General features: G+C 56.9%; 1 long non-coding RNA gene across 1 annotated transcript; it reads left to right on the top strand.

Annotated features, from left to right (window-relative positions):
• Positions 1 to 4,108: 4,108 nt before the first annotated feature.
• LOC110255918 (uncharacterized) lies at positions 4,109 to 13,258 on the top strand. The gene is made up of 4 exons (XR_014820473.1): positions 4,109 to 4,342; positions 4,540 to 4,665; positions 5,773 to 5,939; positions 11,665 to 13,258. It is a non-coding gene; the product is annotated as an uncharacterized LOC110255918 (long non-coding RNA).
• The last annotated feature ends 335 nt before the right edge of the window (positions 13,259 to 13,593 follow it).

Here is a 13,593-nt window from a genome sequence, read left to right as displayed (position 1 = left end):
TGTGTCGGGGGCACAGCCCTGTGATGGAGGTGGGTGTCCCCAGGGCACGGTAGGCTCGTCGGTCTCCTCCCCAGCACCGGTTCCCTGTGACTGTAACCTGGCTTCCTTTGAATGGTGGCTGTTGAATGAGGAAATACTGGCGGGCAGATGGGTGGGCAGTTGAAGTGCTGGCATTTTGTTTGTACATCAGTCTCTATGAGTTTGTTTATTGTGAGTCAGTCCGCTGAGAGGCTTCCTCTGGCTCATTCAAGCTCTAGCAACCCCAGTCTAGTGTTCCTGAGGTTGCTTTTAATAAGGAGCGTCTTCGAGGTATAATGTGCATAAAACGTCTATTTTAAGCATAAAATGCAATGATTTTTTGCTAATTCATCAGCTGTGCGGCAATCACTATAATCCTGAAAGTTTTATAAAATTTTCATCACCCCCCAAAATCCCTCATGCCCATTAGCAGTCAACCCCTCAAGCCCTCCCAACTCTAGGCAACTACTCGTCCTCTCTCTGTCCCTATGTATGTGCACCTGGGGGCATTTCCTATAAAGGAATCCTGCAGTAGGTGTCTTTAGATTTTTTTTTTTTTTTTTTTTTGTCTTTTTGCCATTTCTTAGGCCGCTCCTGCGGCATATGGAGGTTCCCAGGCTAGGGATCCAATCGGAGCTGTAGCCACCAGCCTACACCACAGCCACAGCAATGCGGGATCCGAGCCTTGTCTGCGACCCACACCACAGCTCACAGCAACGCCGGATCCTTAACCCACGGAGCGAGGCCAGGGATCGAACCCGCAACCTCGTGGTTCCTAGTCAGATTCGTTAGCCACTGCGCCACGCCGGGAGCTCCCAGTAGGTGTCTCTTGTATGATGCTTTGGGATTCACCCTTACTGCCGCGTCAGCACCGTGCTCCACACGGCGGAACCCAACTCCATGTACGAAGAGACCACCTCTTGTCTATTCGCTCACTGGTTCACGAGCGTTTGAACGGTTTCCAGGTGTGGGCCGTCAGGAACGGTCCTGCTACAAACAGGCACATTCGGCCTCTACGTGGACATACGTTTTCACTTCTCTCCAGGGACATCGCTGGGTTACTCGGCAAGTTCACATCTAACTTTTAAAGAGGCTGCTGACGGTTTTCCAGCCTGGCTCTTCCGTCCTCCTCCCCTGCCAGCAGCGCACGCAGGTTCCAGCCCTTCTGCATCCTGGTTAACCCTTGGTGTGTCTTTGGTTTGCAGTCGTTTCAGTGGGTGCGGAGTGTCTCGCTGGGGTCTTTCATTTGCAGTTCCCTGGTGGACTGTGGATGTTGAGCTTAAAAGCATTCATTTATTATTTTTAACATTTTATTAAATGGCAGAATATGTGAGGTGCTCGGTACAGTTTGCGTGTGTATTTGAATACACTTCTTTCATATTGAAGCATAGTCGGTGTACAATGTGTAATTTACGGGCGTGCGTTGTAGCCGCTCAAACTTTTAAAGGTCATATTCCATTTACGGTTACGACAAAATATTGACGATATTCCCACGCTGCACAGGATGTCTCCGTAGCTTGTTTTATACATAATAGTTTGTACATCCTAGGTCACCTGCCCTGCTAGTGCCCCCCTTCCCTCTCCCTGCTGGTAACCACTTGGCTGTTCTCTACATCTGGGACTCTGCCTTTTTTTTTTTTTTTTTTAAATATTCACTAGCATGTAGTATTTTTTAGACTCTACCTATAAGTGATGTTGTATAATATTTTGTCTCTCTCAGTCTGATTTATTTCACTTTGCATAATACACCCCAAGTCCATCTACATTGCTGCTAATGGCAATATTTCACCCTTTTTTATGGCTGTGTAGTAGTCCATTGTATATATACCACATCTTCTTTATCTGTTCATCTGCTGGTGGACACAAACTGTTCATTTATTGTATCTACTCAAATCTCATCCATTTTTAAACGGGGGTTTTTGTCTTATAGCATTTTGAGAGCTCTTTATATATTCAGGATACAAATCCTCGGTAAAATAGACAGTTTGCCTTTCTAGTCTAGGCTTGTCTTTTCACTTTGTCAGTGCTGTCTTTTGAAGTGCAAAAGTTTTTAATTTTGATGAAGCCCTAGTTTATCAGTTTGTTCTTTGAAGGACTGTTCTTTTGATGTTGCAGCTGAGTACCCTTTGCCTAACCCTAGGTCTCCAAGATGTTTCTCCTGCATTTTCCCCCGGAAGCTTTATAGGCTTAGTGATTATGTTTAGGCCTGTGATCCCTTCCGAGTCAGTGCGGGGGGCAGGACTGAGGAAAGGGCCTGCCTCTGTCGTTCTTGCTCGAGGATATCCAGTTGTTCCAGCTTCGTTTTTTTTTTTCTTTGTCTTTTGTCCTTTTAAGGTCATACCCTCGGCATATGGAGGTTCCCAGGCTAGGGGTCCAATCAGAGCTGCAGCCAAGGGCCTACGCCAGAGCCACAGCAACGCAGGATCCGAGCCGTGTCTGCCGCCTACAACACAGCTCACAGAAACACTGGATCCTTAACCCACGGAGCGAGGCCAGGGATTGAACCCGAAACCTCATGGTTCCTCGTCGGATTCATTTCTGCTGTGCCACGATGGGAACGCCCAGCGTCATTTGTTGAGAAGATATATTTTCCCCACTGTACTGCCTTTGCTGAAAATCCATTTTACAAAAATAGGAGAGTTTGTTTCTGGACTCTAGGTTGTGTGCCCCGATGTCTGTCCTTCAGGCCAGTTCCACGCTGTCTTGACAACTGTCACTTTGCAGTTGGTGTTGAAATGAGGAAGTGTGAGTCCTACAACGTGGTTCTGTTTAAAAGCTCTTTCGGAAGTCTGTGTCCTTTGTAGTTCCATATAGGTTTTAGGATCAGCTTGTTATTTTCTGCCAAAACAGAGCCCGAAAAAATTTCACTGGGGGCCGTGTTGAGCTGACGGTCTGTCTGGGGAGAACCGCTACCTTGGCATTTACAGCTGTCCTCTCCGCGGGCATGAAGCGCCTCTCCATTGAGTTCGATCGTCTGCAGCGTCTCTCAGCAATGCTTTGTCGTTTTCAGCACACCAGCTTGGTATGTCTTTTGCTGAATTTATTCTTAAGTTAAAAAATTGTTGGAGTTCCCATCATGGCTTGGCAGTTGACGAATCCGACTAGGAACCTTGAGGTTGCGGGTTTGATCCCTGGCCTTGCTCCGTGGGTTAAGGATCCGGCGTGGCCGTGAGCTGTGGCGTAGGTCGCAGATGCGGCTCGGATCCTGCGTTGCTGTGGCTCTGGCGTAGGCCTGCGGCTACAGCTCCGACTGGACCCCTAGCCTGGGAACCTCCATATGCCATGGGAGCGGCCCAAGAAATGGCAAAAAGACAACAACAAAAAAAAATGGTTGATGTGATTGTGAATGGGATTTTTCTTCATCATTTAAGTGTTTGCTGCCACTGTGTAGAATTACCATTATTATATGGAAATAATACCGAGTTTTGAATGTTGATCTTATATCCCGGTGTCTTGCCGAACTTTACAGCATATGGTACACAGTTTCGCATTTTTGATGGATTCCGTAGGGTTTCTCTTCCTTTCAAATACAGGCGGATGCTTTGCTCGTTTGTTTTGCTTTACGGCATCGGTCACACCTCTTACCCCATGTTGAATAGAAGCGGGGAGAGTGGACATTCTCGCCTTGCTTCGGATCCGCCCTTCACCACTGAAGATGGCCTAGCTCTAGGTTTTACACACGTGCCCTTTGCCAAGGGCAGGAAATTCCCTTTCCAGTTCTTGATTGTGAAGATGTTTTGTCACAAACAAATATCGGTTTTGTCAAATGCCCTTTACTTTTGTCTTTGAGGGCCGCACCCACACTATATGGAAGTTCCCAGGCCAGGGGCTGAATCGCAGATGTGGCTGCCAGCCTCTGCCACAGCCGGAGCAGCACCAGACCTGAGCTGCATCTGAAGCGACACCACAGCTCACGGCAACGCCAGATCCTTAACCCACTGGATGAGGCCAGGGGTGGAACCCACGTCCTCACAGATGCTAGCTGGGTTCGTTACCCCTGAGCTACAAGGGGAAGTCCAAGTGCTTGTTCTGAGGTGGTCATGCGGGTTAGTTCTTCATTCTATAAAAAGGGTATCCGCTACTTCACTGTGGGAGGTTAAGCCAACATTGGATGCCATGCCTTCCTGCAAGGGGAGTGATTTTAACTATGGCTAGATTTGGTCCATTAACGCTCCGTGAAGGATTTGGGGTCTGTGTTCCTGAGGCTTATCGGGCCATGGCTTCTTTTCTTGTGATGCCTTTGGCTGGATTATCCAGATAATTCTTCACCGAATGAATCGAGCTGCAGTCCCTCCGCTTCAGTTTTCGGAGTGGTTTGTGAAAGGTGAGTATCTTCTCCCTTTGGCGTTTGCTAGAAGTCACCCCCGCGGTCCCCTGGCTTCGCCTCATGGCATGAAGTTGTCCCCAGTGTTGTGGTGGACGTTTACTGTCCGCAGGGTCAGCAGCGATGACCCCTCTTTTACTCCTGGTTCTGGTCACTTTTGTCCTCTTTTTTCCCCTCACGTTGCTTTTGCTTCACAGCACCTGCTCCTCGCCGTGGACGCTGCCTCTTAAACTGACGCCCCGTCTCTCCCTTTGGGGGCTCATCGAACTGGGGCTTCCGGTCACCTGATGACACGGCTCTGCGCCCAGCTCGGGGGCTGGCATGTAAGAGCTCCGTCCATGCCAGCCTCCCCCCACCTTTGTGTTTTCCATGACCCCGGGCCTTGATGAGCTCCCCATGGGGCCTGGATACAAAAGACCCAGCCTGGTTTCGCTGCCGCTGATGGAGCGCCGCCAGTGGGACTCACAGAGGCATCCTCTCCACGCAGCGAGCTGGAGTTGGCGCCTCGGCAGAGGGCGACTCTCCATCCTGCCTCCTGCAGGGCGTGACGCTGAGATGGGGCTGGGGCTGGCATGCCGTTGGCACAGGCGGCTTGGTGGGTCTCGCCTCCGGGAACACAGCTGGGTCTTGGTGCCAGGCCAGAGTGCAGGGCAGGGGACGTTGGGCTTGGCGGTGTCTGAGTGCCCTGCTGGTCCCAGGCCACACTGGACTCGTGCCCCAGCTCAGTCCTGCTGACTGCAGCTTCTAGGCTGGGGGGTGACCACAGTGAGAATCCCAGTCAGACCTTTGCAAATTAGGGCCACGCAGACTGACCCTCACATCCTGGCTTTTCTATTCTCCTGTCCCCCTTAAGGAGCCAACATGAAAACTTTGTTTGAGTCAAATACAGTCTAGTTCCTGATGCTAGTTATAGACAGAAACAGGCCTACAAACTTGTTGACTGGCTGGAGCATGGGAGCTCTGTGCCCTACCTAGTTAACATTTTTTCCCCACCTAAACTGATTAGATTAGGTGTAAACAGTGGGCCAGGAACTCCACGCCTGGGATGCTGATGGCCTGGGAGGCGGCCCTGTCTGGAGGAAGGGATCTCTAGCAAGAGTAGGGAAGTGCTTGGATTTAAAAACACGAAGGAGTTCCCGTCGTGGCGCAGTGGTTAGCGAATCCCACTAGGAACCATGAGGTTGCGGGTTCGGTCCCTGCCCTTGCTCAGTGGGTTAAGGATCCGGCGTTGCCATGAGCTGTGGTGTAGGTTGCAGACGCGGCTCGGATCCCACGTTGCTGTGGCTCTGGCGTAGGCCGGTGGCTACAGCTCCGATTGGACCTCTAGCCTGGGAACCTCCATATGCCGAGGGAGCGGCCCAAGAAATGGCAAAAAGACAAAAAAAATAAAATAAAATAAAATAAAAACAAGGAATGTGGGCCCTGCCCAGGCCTTGAGTTTTCAGGGACCTCCAGCTTTGGAGACCTACTCGTGCAGATCCTGGGGAGTCTTACCAGGGACACATCCATGAGGCTGACGACGCCAGGCCCATCCAGGTCCTGTCTCCTCGGAGCCCAGGCTATAAGTGCTCTGATGTGGCCCCGGGCACCTTTCCAGGTGAGTTCAGGTGTTTCAGCAGCACGGAGGCTGCTCTGGTCTCCTCACGCTCGTGCCATCTCAACCCCCACCCTGTGCCCCTGCCCAGCGACCCCAGGAAGGCAGGAGGCCTGTGGCTCTACTGGAGCCACACAGACTGTGCAGGGAGACCCCACACTGCATTGCAGCTGCTGGCATGGTTGCTAGGGGAGGCAGAGCCCGTGTGGCCCTCCTGCGGTGGTGGCTGTGACGGGCCCTCTGGCTTCCCAGACACCTTGGCCTGGCCACCTGCCCGGCCCCCTCCCCAGCAGACCAGCCGGACGTGTGGCTCGATCTGGGGACCTGCCTCTCCCCACGTGTGCCCGCCTCCCCTCTCCAGAGTCTCAGGGTGAGTAAATCAGACACGGATGCTGGGGTGTATACGGCCTCTGCTCTGCAGGTGTTGCAGGAAGGGGGTCCCCTTCCAGGGCCCGAGCGTGGGGTCGTCTGATGCTCAGAGATGAATTGTCTGAGGAGACACACGTGCTGACAAGGGAAAGACCACCGGGAAGGGACAGCTGCCGGGCGAGGGGACCCAGGAGAAGGGCTCGGCCACGTGGCTCGCAGCCCCAGGCTTCATGAGTGGGGTTAGTGTCGGGGGGGGTCTCTGGCCGGTCGTCTTGCACTTGGTCTGGCCCAGGGTCCTCCCTGGTGGCACGAGCACCTCTCAGCCAAGGCGGACTCCAGCGCCGAGCGTCCTGGGAGGCTGGCCACCTGGCCCTTCCTCCTAGCCCCTCCCGAGTCCCGGGTCCCGTCTGTCTTCCGGGGGGCACTGGGGTTCCCTACTGGGGCTCCTGCTGTGAGACGACTCATGCCAGTGGCTCCTTCAGTGCTGCCAAGGTGGACGGTTTGGTCAGTGGCCCCCTAACCCTGGGGAAAGTCCAGATGTGAGCAGGCAGAACGCTGGGACCCCCAAACAGGGGGCCCCCCATGCCTCTCTGTCCTCTGGAGAGGGTGGGAGGCCCTAACCTCCAGAGGGCGGGGCTCAGCTCTGTGTCCCCAGGCTTCGCTGTCCTTCTCCACCCTCTTTGCCACCCTGCTTCTCTGGTGCTGCGCTCCCGAGCTCCCGCTGTGTGACTGGGGCGGCCTGCCGGGGGGTCGCGGCGCCCTGCGCTGCCGCCGGAGGAGGAGCAGCAGCGAGGGCAGGCGGGCGCCGCTGCGGCCGCGGAGGGTCGGTCCGGGCTGAGGAGGAGACGGATGCTCCTGCTGCGCCCACAGCAGGCGAGGGGCGTCTGGGCTGCGTCCCGGGCTGTGCAGGCGAGGAGCTGGGCTGCTCGACGGCGGCCACACGGCCTCAGCCCTGCCCGAACCTCTTCCGCCGTGTCTGCATTTTCTACAGATGACACACAGGCAAGCGAAGAAAATGGAAAGATCAGGAAAGGTGACGACACGCGTCCTGCTGCCAGCCCCCAGCCGTGGTGCGGCCGTCTGCGCGCCCGTGGGCATCTTTGCCTATCCGACTTGCGTGTCAGGACCTCAGATCTCAATAATCCCTGCCTTCTTCCCGCAGACACCTCTTTCCCTCCCCCATCTCGCGCGGGCTCTGCTTCACCACGGCCCTGTCCTCTCAGTCGTTGTCCCTCTGCCTCTGGGGCCGGGCCGAGGCTGGCCTGACCCTGGTCCCCTCCCGGCGCTGGGGCTGTGGGTGGGGCTGATCCCAGGCCCTGCCCACCCTCCCTGTCGGAGCTGCCGACCCAAGCTCCGCGCCCGAAGCAGGGAACAAGCACAGCCACGAAAATGACAAGTGGGCCATTTTTCTGGAATCTGAGAGCTGTTAGCTCACCAGGCGAGCTCGGCATGGGTAAGAGCTGAGCTGCTGTGTTTTCATGAGACCGAAGGCGCAAATGGCCCTCGGAGGCGTCGGGAACACGCTGCGGTTCACGGCGAGGTCACTGCCCTCGCGGATACTGTGCTGGTCCTTGTTTACATTCCGACCCCAGACCTCCAAATTCCTGACATTGTTGGGAACTCAGGGGCAGAGACCAGCATGAAGTTCCAAACCTCCCCCCTCCGCCCCCCCGCCGATGCTGGGACGTCCCGCGGGGCCTCGGACAGACAGACCCCGGTGCAGACAGACGCCGCCTGCCCTGTGGGTGGCAGGGTCCCGCCCGCCCCGGAACAGCAGGGCGTCAGGGAGAGTGGAGGAGACAGTGTCCGCAGGGCTGACCGGCAGGGCCGATGGGCCTGGCCAGCTCTTCGCTCCAGACATCCCAGGGCTGTCAGCACACCCCCTCTGCTCAGGGGCAAAGCCTCGGGGGCAGGGGCTCATCGTGGCTCCTGGCCTGTGGGGGAACCAGGAAACACTCTGTCCTGGTCCTGGGTGTCCCTGTCCACTCCGGGTGAAGGGGCCTCGGAAGAAGGGATGTGGGCAGCTCTGCTGGGAAGCACCTGTGACGGCGACTGTGCTTTTGCTGTTGGACCCCGTTGGGAAACCTCGGCAAGGACACGGCTGAGACAGCGCACAGGGTCAGGGCGGCCGATGGGGAAGCGAGGGAGGGCAGACCCAGAGCCGACATGGACGCTGGTGGGGGGCGGGCAGAGCTGGAGCCTGACCTGGACCTTTCGGTGGGGAGGGTGGCAGGGACGGACCCTCAGCCGACGTGGATGTAGCAGGGTTGGGGGGGGGGAGGTCTGTGCCTTAGGAGGAGTGGGTCCTGGGTCCCTAGGCTCTGCCCCTGTCTGGAAGCAGCCATGCAGGGGTACTGGGGTTCTCTCACTCCCAGACCAGCCTGGCTGGATTCATTCACACGGATGTCCAGGCACAGCCTGGAAAGGAAACTCGGCTGGACGTTTCCTCAGAGGAGACCCCCCCCCCAGCCCCGTGCCTGGCAGGGAGGGACAGGCAGGGCCGTGGCTCGGGGCCCCGGACGGCAGGGTCAGAGCAAGGAGCCCGTCCTGCCTCATCAGGTTTGGCTCAGACATGGGCATGTGTTTATGGGGCTGTGGATGGGGGGCCCCAGTGGGGCAGGCTGGCAATGCCACCAAGTGAGGAGACCCAACGTCTGGGAAAGGAAAGCCGCTTCTCTGACGGCGAGGCTACGGGCCCAGGGGTGGGGTCGGGAGGCCAGCACACAGGCCTGGTCTCCTCAGGGGCGGCCAGAGCCGGGGTGGGGGGGCGCCCAGGGCTGCAGCCCAGGGCCCTGTCACTCAGAGGCCACATGGTCCGGGGAGGACGCACACCACGGGGAAGGCCTGACAGCCTGCCCGAGCAGAGGCTGGGGTCCGGGGCGGCCACCTCCAGGCTCCGGTGGCCATCAGAGCCCACTATCCAAGACTCTGCTTTGCGACCTCAAATGAGAGATGCTTCCCCAGTGAAAACCCGCTAATGGGCGCGCACTTTGCTGGTGCCCCAGGCCGCTTTTCCAGCCGCTTTCTGCTCATGTCACCAGCACGTTCCCCGAAGTGACCACAACGGTAACTGGAAGCACAAAGGCAGGGCCCACCCCCGCTTTCTCTGTTCCCCGTTTTCTCACCACTTCTTGTTAAGTCTGGGTTTGCTTCTCTCACTTTCCTCTCACGTCCTGGATCCACTGTGTCCGCCTGGCACTTTTTTATTATTAAATACCTCATTTCAAAAGCGCGGACGAGAGGGTGCTGGGTCACGTCTGCACTCCTGTCCTCACCCCTCGGGTGGGAGGCGGCGCGAGGGCCCCACGGTGGCCGCTGGTCCCCTTCCTGCAAGTGCTGGTGCTGGGAGCTCAGTGGGGCCTCGGGGGGTGGGGGGCGTGCTGCCCGGCCCCCTGCCCCGGCCCGTTTCACCCTGGGCCCTCCCCAGGGCAGTGGAGAGGACCCAGTCCTCGAGCCCCCTGGTTACATTAGCCCCCCTGACTTTGCTCCCTCCTCCGGGAGCCAAGGGAACACAGGCAGGCAGGTTTCAAATCCCACCCCTTCCGTCGGTTCCCTGCCCTCCCCTCCCCGTGCTCCCCCAGCCAACCAGGAACCCCTTTGGGGAATGTTTGCAAGGAGCAGGGCCTCATCCTTCACCACAAGCTGGTCCACCCCCGGGCTCACCTCCCTTGAACCCTGGTGTCCCCTGGGGTCAGAGGGTTCCTGGGGGTCCTTATTTGCCTTTCTTTTCAAGGCCTCTGTTTATTCAGTGCCTACTAGCAGCAAGTGCTGAGAATAAGTGTATAAATAAGACTGAATCATCATCTTTAAGGAAAAGCAAAATAAAGCATGTTGCAGTTCCCTTGTGTCGCAGCGGGTTAGGGGTCCAGCCTTGCCCCAGCTGTGGCGGAGGTCTCAGCTGGGCATCAGGAATTCGGTCCCTGGCCCCAGGAACTTCCACATGCTGTGGGTGCAGCCAAAAAAAAAAGACCGCGTCCTTAAGCTCTACACCTGAAACTAATTCCAGCTAAAGCACTACGGTTCAATCGAACAAAACAAAGCAAAGAGAGAAAGAAAACCAGAATACCTCCCTCGCTATCCCTGCTTGCCTGGTCTGGGGCGGAGAGCTCGGTGAGAGAGACGCCTCTTTGGGAATCTGGTGGGTGTGAAGTGGTCTCTCACGGGGTTTATTTGCCTTTCCCCGATTAGTAATGCGTGGACCCGCAGGCACTCAGGACCCGCCTCTGCATCTGCCTTTTTTTGGCTGCAGTGCCCGATGGACGCGTGGGAGCTGCCTGCCTTTTCCTTTGTGATGGCCCCTTCCTATCTTGACAAACCTTTCCGGGCCTTGTGTGCCTGCACAGAGATCCCCTTAGCTTTTATTTTCTCGGTTCTGATTTTCACACACAAGTGCTCGCTCATCTGGAAGCAATCTTTCTGTGTTTGGGCGAGGATAGGGATCCAGTTTCACTTTTTTAGATGCATAACCAGCTCCTGGCCCTGCTCGCTGGTCTGCACTGGAGCTTCCATCTGCTTCTGGGCTCTGCCCCTGGGGCCAACACAGTCCCGACCCTCTAGCCTCATCATAGGTCTAGGGACCCTGCAGGGCAAGTGTTTCCGCCTGGCTCTTCAAGTGTTTACTGAGTACCTGCTGGGTGCCAGGAAGTTTGTAGGTGCCAGAAAAATGTCACTGCCCTCTTTGAGCCTACGTTCAAGTGAGAGATATACTGTAAACTTGGCTGTAAGAGGTTTTGGGGAGAAAAGGACGAGGTGGGGTGAGAGCTGCACGTTGACCGGAATGGGCAGGACGGAAGGAGCAAAGGCTTCTTCCCCCGCAGATCCCTGGGTGCCTGCTGCCACCCTCTCCCCGTGTCCCCTGTTCAGACACCTCCCTCGCCTCCTGTGTCCAGCCCCTCCCCCGGGAGGCCTCCTGTGTGGGGGCCACTCCAGGACGCGGGCAGGTGTGGCGGGTGGTCCTGCGGGTTTCCCACGGGCTCCGCACTCCCCGTCCCTCCGTGTGTTGACGTTATAAGCACCGCTGTGTGCGGGGCTGGCCCAGAGCCCTCTCGGGGGAAGGCGCATTTACTCCAGGGTCTCTAAACCCAGCTCGCTCTCCGAGACATCAGCCTCTGTCCGAGGGGCCCGCCCAGATCCACGTTGTTTCGGGATGGATCGTGGCTCCGAGCCTGGGAACCGCTGTGCAAGCAGGGTGTCTGGTGTCCTGCGCCCGAGGGCGGGAATGGGGGCCAGCCTCGGCGGGCCGCCCCCACAATTCAGCTCTGGGCCCAAGGGGCAGTGCTCACATCTCTTCCTTTTTTTTCCCCGTTCACATTCTGATTCATCATCTGTTTATTAAACATGTGGATTTTTCGATTTGCAGTTCCTTGGGCGGCGAAGGCCCGACCCCACCAGCTGTTTACAATCCATCATCCAGCAGTTTCCATGTGGTTGTCATGCTGCTTGTGACGGGAAAGAGAATCTCGGTGTCCAAATACTGGACTTGCAGCTTCATAAATCAGGAAGCTCTCGCCATTCAAATCATCATATTGACAGCAAATTTGCATAATTTTCCTAGTTTGCTTTGCGGTTGAGGTCAGGTCTCTCCTGTTCTCAGTGGGTGGCCCCTGGGAAGCGGCCAAGTGGGGGCCTTAAACTGGGGGGGCATCAGAGGCGCTTGGAGGGGTGAGAGAAGCCTGGGCGGATGTGTGTGGGGGGTCTCTCTGGGGAGCAGCTTGCCAGGCCTCAGTGACAATGCCTACCCACGGTGGCACAGCCCAGGAGAGCTGGGGTCTTCCCCGGAGACAGCAGGGACCTTCCTCCAGAGCAGGGTCTCATGCCAACTGATAAATGGGCAGAGGCCAAAAGCGGGTAGTTCAGAGCTGTGACATCCAAATGGCTACTACGTATATGAAAAATGATTTTCTCACCAGGAATCAGAAATGCAAAGCCAAGCAATACGGCCCTCGTGTGTCATCCTCTGGGCTGATGGTGTGACGGCCGAGAGCCTTGTTCAGCTCTGCCTCCTGGGACGGAACCGGCCGGTGTCCTTCCACACACTCCTTTGGGCCTGTCCACGCTGCTCTTGTCAAGCTGTCCCCAGGACAACGGAAATGGACAACAGCGCTGCGCCTCTCGTGGCGCTGCGTGTCATCAGAAAGAGAAGATGCTGTTTCTGGCCAACATCGGAGCCAAGGACGGCCAGTTGCTCTGTTGCCTGGAGATACAGCAGGGAGGCTGCGTGAAGGCCCAGGCGGAGACCCCTGGAGCCCCAGCGCCTGCAAGAGGCCGGAAGGTCCTGCCCCGGAGGGTCTGGAGGGGCCTTGCTTTTTGGCTTCTAGAGTCCAGATCTGTGAGGGGAAAATTTCAGTTATTTGAAGCTACTCAGGTTGTGGTACTTGGTCACTGCAGCCCTAGGCAACAAATAAGGCAGAAAAATGTTTAATTAAAACGGTGAAAGGTGAAAAAAAAAAAGGGGGGGGGCGCAGTTCCCATTGTGGCGCAGTGGTTAACGAATCCAACTAGGAACCATGAGGTTGCGGGTTCGGTCCCTGCCCTTGCTCAGTGGGTTAAGTTTCCGGCGTTGCCGTGAGCTGTGGTATAGGTGGCAGACACAGCTTGGATCCTGCTTTGCTGTGGCTGTGGTGTAGGCCGGTGGCTACAACTCCGATTGGACCCCTAGCCTGGGAACGTCCATATGCCGCAGGAGCGGCCCAAGAAATAGCAAAAAGACCAAAACAAAAACAAAAACAGTGAAAGGTGGAAAAATCTCCAGGGGACAGGCCACGTGGGGGACCCTCCCTGGGCCTCACCCCTTGCCCCCCGCCCCCGCAGTGTGGCACTGGCTGTGCTGTCCCTGCTGGTCCTCTAGGCTCCTCCTGGCTCTGCCACCTCCCGGTGTCTGATACTGACAAGGAGCACGAGGGCCGCCCTGGGGGAACTTGTCTTGCGGAATCAAGCTTGTTTCTTGGTGCTGACTCAGAGTGGTTCTGGCTTTCCCTTCTCTGCACCCACACTCCCACCTGTCCCAGCGCGGGCCTGCCTCTCCTCAGCCTCCACCCGCCGCCCCCGCTCCTCCGGCCTCCTCCAGCCCGGCCTCCACCCTCCACCAAAGGCTGGCTGGCTCGAGAGACCTTTTCCTCCTGCGCGCCGCCCCCCCCCCAGACCTCTGGGGCCGCTCGCTGGGGCGCAACGTCCAGCTCCACCCCCCAGTAATCACAGGGCACCCCAAACTCCCGGCGTCTCACCGGCACGACGTTCCTAGACCAGTCTGCCCCCCACTTCCCCACCGGCGTGGCCCTCCAGCCTGCTC

This window comes from Sus scrofa, chromosome 12 (assembly GCF_054392235.1).
Source record: "Sus scrofa isolate SSC_HxYL_T2T_F1_AM1 chromosome 12, Sscrofa_HxYL_maternal_Yorkshire_Landrace_v2.0, whole genome shotgun sequence".
Lineage (NCBI taxonomy): Eukaryota > Metazoa > Chordata > Mammalia > Artiodactyla > Suidae > Sus > Sus scrofa.
This window is presented reverse-complemented; position numbering and strand designations above follow the sequence as displayed.